The sequence below is a fragment of the Muntiacus reevesi genome, chromosome 2 (assembly GCF_963930625.1).
Source record: "Muntiacus reevesi chromosome 2, mMunRee1.1, whole genome shotgun sequence".
NCBI lineage: Eukaryota > Metazoa > Chordata > Mammalia > Artiodactyla > Cervidae > Muntiacus > Muntiacus reevesi.
The window spans coordinates 128,546,761-128,562,263 of NC_089250.1; the positions used below are offsets into that span (position 1 = coordinate 128,546,761).

A 15,503-nucleotide genomic window follows, 5' to 3' on the forward strand; every position below is an offset into this window, starting at 1 on the left:
TGCATGCATACATGTGTGTGCATGTAAAAATTCACAGTTGTATAATACCAGTTGTATAATGAATGATATCCATCCTCAACCCCACAGTAACCAACAGCCTCCTTATAGCTAAATGTCATCTTTATCTGAATAACTTCACTGTTGCATTTGAGATGGATCTTGCATTCTCCTTCATGAGATTTCTACTACCAGTTTGCTCCTGGTTTTCATGTTTAAGCATATCTGGTTCTTTTTGCCTTTCTTTATCTGTTTCTTCATAAACTTTTTAAAAATAAATACTGTATTAGCCCTCCCCCCCCCCATATCTCTATTGAGGTATAAGAGGTATACAAAAAGGGACAGATAATTAATGTATACAATTTGGTGAGTTTGAGTTGGGGAATATACATGTACTCTTGTGTTACCATCACCACAATCAAGGTAATAAACATAACCATCACCTCCAAAAGAAACTTTGGGTATTGGAGGTGTCTACTCATTTGTTTTAATCCTACACATTTTTTGGAAGGGAAATCCCACTGACATTAAAACCCACAATTTTAATTGCACTTAGATGCTGATGTCTTCCACAGCTATCTTTAACCTCTTCTACTCCTTCAGTCTACCACCTCAAATAGACATTTGCCTGTAAAACAAACCCACTGAGTGACCTGTGGGTACCTCAAATTCAACATGCTTAAAATTGAAACCTTATTTTTACCTTCCTCAGTAAGGTTTTCTTCTCTTGAATTCTGTGTTTCAGTTCATTATTCCCAACCAAGTTGGAGAGACATCTCAAGACTTCTCTTTCTCCCTCACTGTCCATATCCAGTCAATTACCAATCTTGATAATTTTGCATGCTGCAAGCAGTTCTCAAATTTCCCCTTCTCTCCAGAATAATCACAGTCAGGCTGTCATTAGTTGTCACCTGACTGTTTGTTACAACCTCTTAGTATGTTATCCTAACAGTAATCTTAAAAGCCCTCATAATTATCCTCAATGTAGCTGCTGAGATGTCTGTTAACAAGCATTTAGTTCAGTGTTAACAAGCATAGTCCAATAGTAAATGTCTATCAATGCAGCAAACAAGGCACACTTCCCATTACTGCTCATAGAGCTTCACCTCCAAGAATACTGCCCTCCATGTGATTACTGATGTATGTTCTCAGAACTCTCCCATGTCTGTTTGCCTCTGCTCATGCCCCCTGCCCTGGTTTCTTCTTTTTTCATTCTTGATTTAGATAGTTCATCCTTGAAAATTCTAGCCAACAATAATCTCCTCCAGAAAAAGTATTTTCTAAACTTTTCTATGTCCTAAACATCTCATATTCATGGTCCATTTATTCAGTGCATAACATTTTGGTGGTGCTTACTAAAGTATATTGACTTTTTCCACTTATTTAAATTTCTTGAAAGCAGAGACTGTGTTGTATTGATCTTAGAAATCACAATACCCAGCTCAATATTTGGCTCTTAGAAGGTGCTAAATTAAACTAGATCTAATGGATTAAAATGAGCTGAAAGTACATTTTTCCACTGAAGATTCATGAATGTTATAGAAAGAGAAGTATGATATATGTCACAATCTAAAATACCTATTTGGTTAACCTCACACACATGCCTGCAACTAAATAAGTTGTACTGATAAAAAGAGAGAAAGCATTGATCCTGGAAATCTGTCTACTTTTAGAATTTCAACAAGTAAAATAATATGTATAGGGCTGATTTAAAAAGCAGTATTAATGCAAAGAGGAGAAGGCAATGGCAACCCACTCCAGTACTCTTGCCTGGAAAATCCCATGGAAGGAGGAGCCTGGTAGGCTGCAGTCCATGGGGTCGCGAAGAGTCGGGACGAGACTGAGTGACTTCACTTTCACTTTTCACTTTCATGCTTTGGAGAAGGAAATGGCAACCCACTCCAGTGTTCTTGCCTGGAGAATCCCAGGGACGTGGGAGACTGGTGGGCTGCTGTCTATGTGGTCGCACAGAGTCGGACACGACTAAAGCGATTTAGCAGCAGCAGCATTAATGCAAAGAACAACTGAAACTTATGTTTAGTCAGTCAGTTCAGTCACTCAGTTGTGTCCGACTCTATGCGACCCCATGAACTGCAACATGCCAGGTCTCCCTGTTCATCACCAGCTCCCAGAGTCCACCCAAACCCATGCCATCGAGTCGGTGATGTCATCCAACCATCTCATTCTCTATCGCCCCTTCTCCTCCTGCCCTCAATCTTTCCCAGCATCAGGGTCTTTTCCAATGCGTCAGCTCTTTGCATCAGGTGGCCAGAGTATTGGAGTTTCAGCTTCAGCATCAGTCCTTCCAATGAACACCCAGGACTGATCTCCTTTAGGATGGACTGGTTGGATCTCCTTGCAGTCCAACAGACTCTCAAGAGTCTTCTCCAACACCACAGTTCAAAAGCATCAATTCTTCTATGCTCAGCTTTCTTTATAGTCCAACTCTCACATCCATACATGACTACTGGAAAAACCATAGCCTTGAGTAGATGGAATTTTGTTGACAAAGTAATGTCTCTGCTTTTTAATATGCTGTCTATGTTGGTCATAACTTCTCTTTCAAGGAGTAAGTGTCTTTTAATTTCATGGCTACAATCACCATTGCAGTGATTTTGGAGCTCAAAAAAATAAGGTTAGCCACTGTTTCCACTATTTCCCCATCTATTTGCCATGAAGTGATGGGACTGGATGCCATGATCTTAGATTTCTGAATGTTGAGGCTTTAAGCCAACTGTTTCACTCTCCTCTTTCACTTTCATCAAGAGGCTCTTTAGTTCTTCTTCACTTTCTGCCATAAGGGTGATGTCATCTGCATATCAGAGGTTATTGATATTTCTCCTGGCAATCTTGATTCCAACTTGTGCTTTTTCCAGCCCAGCATTTCTCATGATGTACTCTGCATATAAGTTAAGTAAGCAGAGTGACAATATACAGCCTTGATATACTCCTTTTCCTATTTGGAACCAGTCTGCTGTTTCATGTCCAATTCTCACTGTTGCTTCCTGACCTGCAGGTTTCTCAAGAGGCAGGTCAGGTGGTCTGGTATTCCCATCTCTTTCAGTATTTTCTGCAGTTTATTGTGATCCACACAGTCAAAGGCTTTGACATAGTCAATAAAGCAGAAATATATGTTTTTCTGGAACTCTCTTGCTTTTTCAATGATCCAGTGGATGTTGGCAATTTGATCTCTGAGATTGCATACAGGTACTGCATTTACGACTCTTTTGTTGACTATGATGGCTACTCCATTTCTTCTAAGGGATTCCTGCCCACAGTAGTAGATATAATGGTCATCTGAGTTAAATTCACTCATTCCAGCCCATCTTAGTTCGCTGATTCCTAGAATGTTGATGTTCACTCTTGCCATCTCCTGTTTGGCCACTTCCAATTTGCCTTGATTCATGGACATAGCATTCCAGGTTCCTATGCAATATTGCTCTTTACAGCATCGGACCTTCCTTCTATCACCAGTCACATCCACAATTGGGTGTTTTTTTGCCTTGGCTCCATCCCTTCATTTTGTCTGAAATTATTTCTCCACTCATCTCCAGTAGCATATTGGACACCTACCGACCTGGGGAGTTCATCTTTCAGTGTCCTACCTTTTGCCTTTTCATACTGTTCATGGGGTTCTCAAGGCAAGAATACTGAAGTGGTTTGCCATTCCCTTCTCCAGTGGACCACATTCTGTCAGACCTCTCCACCATGACCCGTCTGTCTTGAGCGGCCCCACACAGCATGGCTTAGTTTCATTGAGTTAGACAAGCCGTGGTCCGTGTGATCAGATTGGCTAGCTGTCTGTGATTGTGGTTTCAGTCTGTCTGCCTTCTGATGCCCTCTCTCAGTGCCTACCATCTTACTTGGGTTTCTCTTACCTTGGAAGTGGGATATCTCTTCATGGCTGCTCCAGCAAAGCGCAGCCACTGCTCCTTACCTTGGATGTGGCAGCAACCAAGAGGGGTTACCCCACCTCTGAGGTCAGGGGCGGTGGCTGAGGGGAGCTACCCTACATCCAACGTCCAAGGTAAGGAAACTTATATTTAGAAAAGGACAAAGTATTTATCACCTGTGAGACCAGGAAATGATAATGAGGGACATTTCCAGGTATAAAATTACAAGGAGAAAAACAGTAGCAGACACATACCCAGCTTGTTGGGTCATATATTTGAAGTTGTGTTTTTCACTCACCCATTTAAAATACATACCTATTTAAATTATTTAATATTTGCCTAAGAAGAAATACCAACTATTTTTTGCTTCACAAACCCTTGTTCTATTCATCTTGCTTTGCCTTTTAATGCTGCATTACTTATTTATGAGATCCAACTTTATACAAATTGCACTTACGTTTTATAGACTGATGAGAATTCATGGCCTGTTCACTTTAGTTGGATTTAGTTATCCTTCTCTACAAATGTTATAGCTCACTACAATCACTTACACTACTTTACTGCTTCACTGAGAAAGAAGCTTGGCAATCAGTTTTTGGTTTCACAAGAAGGGAAAATGTTTCTGAAGTCTTTTATTAAGACCAAATTATGTCCTTTAAACTTTAAGAAAAAAAATCTGTAATATATAGACAGGGATTAAGCATGAATGCAAAATTTAATAAATTATTATAGAGTAAATGTAAGTGTAACTAAAACCCCAGCATATAATGCATCATCAGGAAAGACCCTGTGTGCTTCTTCCTAGCCCTAATCACTTTCTTCCACCTGCAGTGAACCACTCTGACAGTTTCTTGCTTTCTATTGCAGGTTTAGCAGCTAAATAAGCATCCAAGTAATATAGTTTACTTTTCTCTATTTTTAATGTGTATAAACAGAATTCATGTTATAGTATCTACCTTCTTTCATTCATCTTTGTCCTTTTGAAGATTCAACCACATTTCTGCCTATTTATTCATATATTTTATTTTCTATGTAAGTCTGTGCCACATTCATTTTCGCATTCTACTATCGATGAATGTTTGAGTGTTTTCTAGTTTAAGGCTATTATAACCAATCCTGCTGTACTTTTTTTTTTTAATATGATTTCTCCTGGTACACAGAGAATGTGTCTGAGTTTCTGTATGAGGGTAATTATTAACTTTATTGAAAATGTGAAAGTATCAAATCTAGATACTTCTTACCATTCATTATAGATAAAAAGAAAGCATAGACCAGTAGAATAAAATTACTACAAAATTGGTTACTTATGAATTGCTTCACTTTTCATTTAATAAGCTCTTCATCAAACTCTGTGGTACAGAACAATTTCTAGGTACAGTACTTTCTTTTTTCTTTTTTTTTTTTTTTGAGCAGTGAAAACTTTAATGCTGATAGGAGAAACAGAGGAGGTAGTGGTAGAGAAATCAAGGTAAAATAGAAATACAGAAAGGTAAGAAAATGTCAATGAGCAGATTCTACTTTGTCCCTTCAAATAAGGAATTTTTATTAATTCCAAAAAAGTAAGAAAAGCTATCTCCTCCAAACTTGAAACTCTGGATTATTGACATACTTTCTTTTAATTAATGGGACATACATTTCAGTAGAAATATTTATGCCAAAAAATTTTGTATTCAACTTTTGGTCTCACTAAAAATTGCAGGTATTCTTGGTCTGAAGAAACTACATGTCAATATTACTGCATTGAAATTATGTCATTCACAGGAAGAACTAATGAATTAACACAGCTCAACAAAGTTTCATCAGTTATGTAAATATTGTTGACTTTTGTAAGCAAATTTGCCTTTATGATTTTTCTGTTTGATTGTCACTCAACTGGAAATCACAGATCCCATGGGCTAAAGAATAATTCACAAGTGCATAACATCTTCCACAGACTTAATGTGGATCACTTAATATTTTCAATTTTTATTTTAAAGAGATGATGCATGTCAATTCTGGTTGACATGTACACGCTGCTATATTTAAAATAGGTAACCACAAGGACATACAGAAATAAAATTTTCAAAATAGGTGGTACAGATAAAAATCTTCAGAGAAAATATTTTAAGACAGTAGTACCATGTATTGCTTACTATTTTATTTTATTTTTTTTATATTTGGCTTACTATTGAAATAAGAGTAGGTGAGAAGACTGTCTGGGACCTTGCGAAAATTTATTGAAAATTAAGCAAATGGCAATGAATAAGTGCTAGATAAATTTTTGAGTGGTTATCTCAGTTCTACTCAGATCTGTAGGCATTTAGCCATGGTTATAAATCTAGTAAGATATTTATTATAAAATTAAAAAAAAATAGTAGCAGTGTTACTAACTAACATATCGATTGTTTGCTACATGCCAGATACAGTTCCAGGTGCTTTCTGTATATTAGCTCTTTCAATTGCCACAGATTCTAATATAGTAGGCTTCCATGGTAGCTCAGCTGGTAAAGAATCCGCCTGCAATGCAGGAGACCCTGGTTCGATTCCTGGGTCAGGAAGATCCACTGGAGAATGGATAGGCTACCCACTCCAGTGTTCTTGGGTTTCCTTGGTGGCTCAGATGGTAAAGAAGCCTCCTGTAATGCAGGAGACCTGGGTTCGATCCCTGGATTGGGCAGATCCCCTGGAGAAGGGAGCAGCTACCCACTCCATTATTCTGGCCTGGAGAATTCCATGGACAGAGGAGCATGCCAGGCTACAGTGCATGGGGTCAGAAAGAGTTGGACATGACTGAGCAACTTTCAATTCACTTCCCTTCTCTAGTATTTTCTCTACACCTGCAGACTCTAGAAGGTGAATTACTTTGCCTGGACTATGTAACTGGCAAGTGGCAGAATCAGTTACATCAAGCTGTGAAATCCTAAAGAATCCGTAATTACTTTCATTGGAAGCAGCCTAAAATTCTGGATAAGAACACTAATACTGACATCAGACAGTCTCTTGAATTCTAGTTTTACAACTTAGTAACTCTGCGACTTTGGCAAATTATCTAGTCTACTTGAAACTCAGTGTTCTTGTCTACAAAATGGAGATAATAAGTCTAGTTTATAGACTTCCTTAAGGTTTGAAGGAGAGAAGTCACAATTGTCCAAGCTAATTCTAACAGCTAATGTGATGGTAACAGTAGTGGCAGCAGCAGTAACATGTTATGCTCTTGAATTTTGAGACTTTCATTTAGATATATTTTAATTTTAATTCAACAAATGGGTCTATGGTATGACCCATTTTGCTAAACTTCCTAACCATGAATACATTTCAAAATCATGTCTTTTATGCCTTCAAAAAATGACTGAGAATGTGGAACCAATTGTTAGTTACTTAGAAGCTTGCAGGCTGCCATCAGAGTCTTGTCAAGCTTGAAGTCCAACTTGGGGATGGTTCTTCAGTTAGTTGCAAATCTAAATCATTATGTCATCATCTAGGAAGCATTTCTCCCCCTATTTTAACAACTAAAATGGAATGAAAAGAAATCTTAAGAAGTTTACTAAAATCAAGATGTACTTTATCTATTACCATTTTTCCTAAGGGGAAAAAAGCATAATGATTTTGTCATGACTTATACTTAGTACAAGTGAAAGTCATCATGAGGATTTCTGGCCTTATTAGACCTATAGTTTAGGAGTGACGGATGTAAACTGAATGTCATTTGCTTTCTTGGCCTCACAAGATTGGATTAAGCACCTCTATATATATATATGCTCAACTGGAATTCCACCACCTCCGCTAGCTTTGTTTGTAGTGATGCTTTCTAAGGCCCACTTGACTTCACATTCCAGGATATCTGACTCTAAGTGAGCAGATGGTGATTGCAGCCATGAAATTAAAAGATGCTTACTCCTTGGAAGGAAAGTTATGACCAAACTAGATAGCATATTAAAAACCAGAGACATTACTTTGCCAACAAAGGTCTGTCTAGTCAAGGCTATGGTTTTTCCAGTGGTCATGTATGGATGTGAGAGTTGGACTGTGAAGAAAGCTGAGTGCCGAAAAATTGATGCTTTTGAACTATGCTGTTGAAGAAGACTCTTGAAAGTCCCTTGGACTGCAAGGAGATCCAACCAGTCATCCTAAAGGAGATCAGTCCTGGGTGTTCATTGGAAGGACTGACGCTGAAGCTGAAACTCCAATCCTTTGGCCACCTCATGCGAAGAGTTGACTCATTGGAAAAGACGCTGATTCTGGGAGGGATTGGGGGCAGGAGGAGAAGGGGACGACAGAGGATGAGATGGTTGGATGGCATCACCGACTCGATGGACATGAGTTTGAGTAAACTCCGGGAGTTGGTGATGGACAGGGAGGCCTGGCATGCTACGATTCATGGGGCCGCTAAGAGTCGGACACGAGTGAGCGACTGAACTGAACTGAACTGATATATATGCCCTCATACTCTCTATACTTTTTTTACACAATACTCATTAAAATTTGAAATTTTTTATTTGTGTAACTTTTTTTAAACCTGTATGTTCCCTACTAGAATGTCATTTCCAGAAGAGCAGGCTAGAAGCTCTCCTAGATTGTGTGATTTTGCTGTGTATCTTTATTACTTGAGGTTATTGCTCTAGTGATTTTTCAAGGCAATTATTTTAAAATCTACTTTCTTCAGTATAGTTCAAGTGATATAACATCAAAGAGCACTTTGCTCTTACCCTTCTTTATAGGCCCAGCCCCTAAAATGCTTTTCAGCACAAATTTGACAGTAAATATACATGAATAAATAAATGCATGAAAACATATATGACTGATTTCAAACTAAACTTAAAAATGAGTATTTTATATTTTTATTCATTGTTATATTTTTCTAATACAAGAGTAAGAAAAATTACATGATTCAAAAAAATTCAGTTAACATATATTGAGATGAAACCTCAATTCTACACTAAAGCATTAATATGGACAAAACACATTGTCTCTTTTAGAATGTACATTAGATAGCAGAGGTATAAATGCAAATAATTATATACAATACAATATGAAAAGTGCTGAGACAGGCATATACAAAGTGCTATAGGATCAAAAAGTGGGGACTAATTTAGCTGTCAGCATTTAAATGATTATATAAATATGCACTTTTTATTTCTCCTCTCTATATACTCAAGCATAGTTTAGTATTAAGTGTAAAGTTTTGCTTCAAGCCTCCTTTAAATAGATTTCCTGCCTGTTTCAATTTGTATGAAATCCCAGAAGGCCTAGTTAAAAATTAACCTGCAACAACAGGACCCTGCTTAAGTTTCAGAGCTTGCATCCAAATCTTCATATGTTGACACACTCAGCATTTATGAAGTCTGCCATTATAACTGGACAAACCTACATGCTGTGTATGGAATGTTAAGAATTTTACATAGAACTCAAAATCCAGATCTGAAATATGACTGCTTGTGTCGTGGTATGTTTGTCCAGCATCTCTCTTTACCCTGTAGTAGAGCCTGATAGGCCATGCTTTGTGGGCTATATACATAAACCAATTATGAGAAAAAAGATAAGATTACCTTGGTTTATTTTAGATGCAGTAGTATTCTTTTGAAGACAGATGAATCTTAATTTTACTTTATATTTGATAGTTAGTACTAGTGGTAAAAAAAATCCACCTTCCAATGCAGGAGATGAAGAGACATGGGTTTGATCCCTGGGTTGGGAAGATCCTCTGGATAAGGAAATAACAACCTGCTTCAGTATTCTTGCCTGGAAAATTCCATGGACAGGGAAGCTTGGTAGGCTACAGTCCATTGGGCTGTAGAGAGTCGGACACAACTAAGCACAAAATGCACACAATGCTTATTACTTTATAAACAAGCAAAGTTTATAATTATTTTGATGATTATATCACTTTTTAATGAAGTTAAATTTAAATAATGCAAGTAGATTGACATGAAGTGTAAGATTTGAGACATGTATAATATGCGGTAATGTACATTTCTTAGTGCATTAATTATCATGTAGATTTGCATATATTAATGCAATGAATAGAGAGAACAAAGAGAAAACAAGGGGGAGGAAAGTTGATTTAGTAGGAAAAGCAAAAGATTTATAATGGAAATCTGGGTTGAGATTTTAATTCTGCTACTTACTAGCTGTACAAATTGGTCAGTGTTTAAGCTTATATAACATCAGTTCTCTCATCAGTAAAATGAAAGTGATTATAACATTTTTATTTTCACTTGTTTTGGCCACATCACTCAGCTTGGGGGATCTTGTTCCCCAGCCAGAGATCAATCCTGTGCCCCCTACAGTAGAAGCACAGAATCCTAACCCCTGGACAGCCAGGGAATTCCCCTATAATAACTTATTACAGTTTTATAAAAAGAGATAATGTACATAAAAGCATTCAAACTGGAAAGCACCAAACGACTATCAGTTTCTATGTATATATACTGCACGCATATAAATGATTATATCTAAGCGACATGAAGCCCTTTGCTAGCAACTGCACTCGACATCCAATTTTATTCCAATTTTATTCATTTACTAACTGACTATAGCAAAGACTTGACAATTTTTAAAAATTTTATTTTTTAAATAACTAACTGTGTCATTTTTAAGAGCAACTAAGTAACTGGTATCAGGGAACATATCTAATGCTTGGGTGTATCTAGAATCAAACATAGCACCTGGAGAATATTACATGTTTTAGTACATGCCGGTTAGGTTAATAATTAAAACAACAGTTCTGATTTTAAGAACAAAGAGCAGGTAGCAACTTTCAGTCCCCATCAATTAGGTTAAGGGTTGCCGTTTCTAAATTTAGAGTTTAATTGCCAACAATGATTTAGCAGCTAAGTGTTTATAGAGTACTTTAAAGCCTAAATTACTTCCCCACTTCACTGGCATGGCATCTCAGATAGAAGCAAATGAGTACACAGCTGATGAATGTAACATAGCTAATGAATAAAATAACAGAATACAAAAGGGAATTTTTTAGACTAAACGTTTAATATTCTTTTTTTTAAGAATTTGATATGAACCATTTTAAAGTCTTTATTTAATTTATTGCGATATTTCTTCTGTTTTATGTTTTGGGGTTTTGGCCCTGAGGCATGTGGAACCTTAGCTTCTTGACCAGGAAGAGAACCTGTGTCCCCTGCTTTGGAAGGAAGTCTTAGCAACTGGACTGCTAGAGAAGTCCCACAAGTTTAATATTCTTTTAACTGTACTATACTAAGATAAAAATTTAAAGCTTGTAAGAATGTTATGATCAGGATACTGTTTCTCAAGTAACACAAAGACAACATTTACAAGTGCTTCTGATGGTAGAGTAAATAATAATGTCTGTCTCTTCTTGAAGAGTTAGATTCTCTCTCACATTGAAAAGGAGGAAAATCTATCAATATGTTTTTCTACTTGATTATATGTTGCCTTGATATACTTCCAGATTTAGTTGAATGGCTATGATCACTTTTATCTTTCATTCATCCAATCCTTGAATGAATATTTATAAAGTGTCTGGTATGCACAGAGCGCCGGACTCACAGATCTGGAAGAAACAGAAGGTCCTCATTGTCATGAATCTCACAACACAGTGAAGTGCCTGCCATTAAATCCATAAACACGCCGTTAGATAAGAAAATAAAAAATTGTCATGCACACTGTGAGGGGAGAGAGTGAGTACTCTAAGTGTATCTTCCTATGTGCTGGGATGCTCTGGAAAGTTTCTTGTGAGAGAAAGCTATGTAAACTGAGAACTGAAAGATAAGTAAACTACTGTGGAAGACTCCCTCAGTAAAAGAAAATGCAAAATCTAAAATGGAAAAAAAAATAGCTTGGCTTAACTGAATAGCTAGCTAACTAAATAACTCACTAAGAAATGAGGGTAGCAATGGAGATAATGTATATTGACCTTTTTTCCCCTAGAAGATTGGGATGTGAAGGAATTGTAGCAAGAGAACAGATACAGTAGGACATGCTTATGTTTTACTTCTTCCTTTACTTTTTTCTTTGGTAGTGATAAAAGAGAGACTGATGGAAATAGGCTCAATAAGAAGAATGTGGAAGATGCTGAAAAAAGAAACAACAAAGCCCCTGGGAATGTAGGAGGGTACTGAATACTTTGATGGAAATTCTCCTCAGCTTCAGTACCAGGAGAATGGAAAAGACAGGGCTAGATGTGGGAGGTTTATAGATTTATTTTGAAATGATTACCTCCATGTCTCAAAATAATCAGTGAAATTAATAGCTATGGGTACATTGAATATTGTATTTCCCAGGATTTCATGCAACTTCCATTGCCTTCATGGAATTTTTTTCCCCTCTGGTATCACTCCAGATTAGATTGAGGCAGAGCAAGGAATAATGTGAGGGGAACCATTGACAATTTTCTGTAACCTAGTTTTTTATTTTCTCATTGAATGTATTTAAATTCAGAGCTACTATGTAATACTAATCTTCAAGGCATGGATTTCTGTGATATGGCTCTTAATTTCCATAATTAAAATAAGTAAACTGTTTCAGAGTGAATTCTAAAATGTTTCCAAGTCATCTTACTGCTTATCTCTGGACTCTAATCTATCATACCGTTAGAATAATTTATGATGCTGCACCAATTATAATAGCCTCCTTCCCTGAACAAAGATCACAAGCAGATAATATATTAATGTCCAAACTCAAATCTATATTCTCTCATATGCCAAGTATAAGAACCTGAAAAAGTTGCCTAGCTTTTCTGCAGTATTCTCACCTGTAAAATAGGACAATAATAACTGTCTTGTTGTGTGCTTGTAAGAACTAAAAGATAGAAAAAATGTAAAGCTAACCATATCCAGGAGAATTCTCTTAAAGGAGAATTAAATGTAAAAATGAAAATATGAACCGCATCTCTGAGTATAAGGATAGAAATAGATCATTATTAGCTTGGATCAGGACAATCATAGCTCTAGAACTGATTATTTTATTTGGAGGCAATGAACAATTTACTTTGGAATGATTCTAAGCCAGAGAGATACACATATCTCTGGTGGCTCAGATGGTAAACAATTTGCCTGCAATTGGTTCAATACCTGAGTTGGGAAGATCCCATGGAGAAAAGAATGCCTACCCACTCCAGTACTCTTGCCTGGAGAATTCTAAGGGCAGGGGAGCCTGGCAGGCTACAGTTCATGGGGTCGCAAAGAGTCAGACATGACTGAGTGACTAACACACACACATATGATTTATTATGTTCTGTTAAACAAGGGGTTTTTAATCTAATGAAGACAGTAGAGATATTGGCTTGTGACGGAGACTGGGATGTACTACTCAGGTTCCCCTTCAAGAAAAGACATTCTGACTTCTGACAGTGATGTAGGAAGATGTCCTTCAGCTGCCAGATACTTCCCAGAATATTTGTTTGCAGAGAGAAGGGTCATACCTTTCTCACTGTAGCTCACTGACTGATGGCCAAGTGCAAAGACCTTCTCATTTTGACCCAATCTGGAACAACTCAAACATGCAGCTCTCTTATTCCAGAGCTCCTTCTGGAATTGGCCAAAACTGTTGTTGACCCTGTGCAGTTAGATTTTTCTCTTAATACAATCCTGCTTCTTTCTCTGCTTTCCACATGCATGGATCTGATCTGATTCCTGTCTCACCGTCTCCTTCACAGGGAGCCCAGTTTGCAAACAAAAACCCTTATATAGCACAATATTTTCCCTCAAGCCATGCAAGAATCAAAGATAGGAAGCTTTTTAAAAATTTTTCAATCTAGATTTAGTCTGCAAAATAAATAAATAAAGGAAGGCAATATTTCTTTGGCTTGTTTTCTCCCTATTCAGTTTATGATATCTCAGAAGGATTAGTTCATTGAGATTCTGAAACCCAGGGCTGGAAATATTCCTTATGGGTATCATAACTCATGATGTGGATATACAGCAAATATAGTCTCTTTTTCACCATCATATTCCTTCTACCTCAACATTTTTATGGAGAGTTTTTCTGAGCCTACAGTCTTCTCTAATGGTTTTATGACTCTTCAGTACTGTACTTATCCAAGTCTTCACAGACAGACTTCTGTCAAAATCAATCAGTCTTTATGAAAGTAGCAAGAGTAATGCTTCCTCTGGGCAAACCAAATCAAAGTGTTTGCACCTGTCATGTTGGAGGGTAGTTTCAGTCTCCAAGTCTTTAGATTTTAAGTTTGAAATAAGTCAATAACTTTCTTCTTTATTATCTGCAAAGATTCTTGGTAGATATAGAGTTTTGATTTCTCAGAATAATATGCTTCATTTTAACTCCTGATTTATATCTATTTTTTTAATGCCAGACTCCACTTCTTTTATTGACTAGACCACTTCTAACCATCAACAGAATTCAATAGAATAAATGCCACTGTATTCAGGGAAATTGTATGCTAGACTGGGCAGTATCAAAATCTTATTTTTGAGGATGTGCTAACAATAAAAAAAATGTATTGTCAAAACAAGTTTTGAGTAAGCTCCGGGAGTTGGGGATGGACAGGGAAGCCTGGTGTGCTGCAGTCCGTGGGGTCGCAAAGAGTTGGACACAACTGAGTGACTGAACTGAACTGAAGTTTTTCTCCCCACTATATTTTTTTTATTTCCCATTGGGCTTATTTTGTCTCATTTAATCAGAAAAACTTAAAAATGTTGATAAAATATCTGTATCTTTTATAAATCTATAACTTTAAAAAATCTATGCATATTTCTAATATTAAGGTGAATAGCAGTGCCATTTTGCACCAGAATTTAAGGAAACAAATAAAAAGCACCTTGCAGAGTGCCTGCCACGTGATGATCATTCTAAAATAGCTATCACCTGTTTACACAGTCAGTGACACACATAGGGATGTACTCTGAAAGTGAATTGGAAGGAAATAAACTAAAAAAGGAAGAGCAAGCAGAATATAAATCCAAAATTTCTGATTTGAAAGAAAATTCTGCATTTTGTACATCTCAGTTCTTTTCCCAGTCCCATGAATCAGAACTTGGGAGTAAATAAGGAAAGCTAAGTAACTTCTTCCAATTAATTTTATTTCACTCATTTAAAGGAATATGTTAGACAAAACAGGAAATGTAATCTTCTGTTACTTCAGTGCATTGCTGGCACAGGAATGAATATAAAATATGTATTTCCAGGTCAACCAATTTGATGACATCTCAGATTGGGGGAACAGAATGTAACTAAAAACTGCTACATTTTAAGCTCACCTCAAGGGATGAGGGCTGATAGGATAAAACCAAAAATTCAAAATCTGTATCTTGCTCTACCTCAGTGACTTTATCAGGGTCTGTGACTATGATAATATTGCAATAATATGTTTAAAATGGAGAAAGCCTTTTTAATTTTATGGTTGTCATTTGGGAAGCAGTATGTGCTTTTATCAAACCTAAAGTATTATTCACAGTATTTGAGCTCTAGGAGATACTTTTCTCTTATTTTGGAGAAGGAAATGGCAACCCACTCCAGTATTCTTGCCTGGATAATTCCAGGAACAGAGGAGCCTCGCAGGCTAGAGGCCATGGGATCGCAAAGAGTCAGACATGACTGTGTGACTAACACTTTCTCTCATTAAATGGATGTCATATTGGCCAAAGGCCTTGTTCATTTCTTTTGCCTTAGATATGCATCTGATAATCTAATATTTGAATA

General features: G+C 36.9%; 1 protein-coding gene across 14 annotated transcripts in view; it reads left to right on the forward strand.

Moving 5' to 3' along the window:
- The window catches only part of PCDH15 (protocadherin related 15), a 767,128-nt gene that overhangs the window by 522,111 nt on the left and 229,514 nt on the right, over positions 1-15,503 (forward strand). The window lies entirely within an intron of this gene.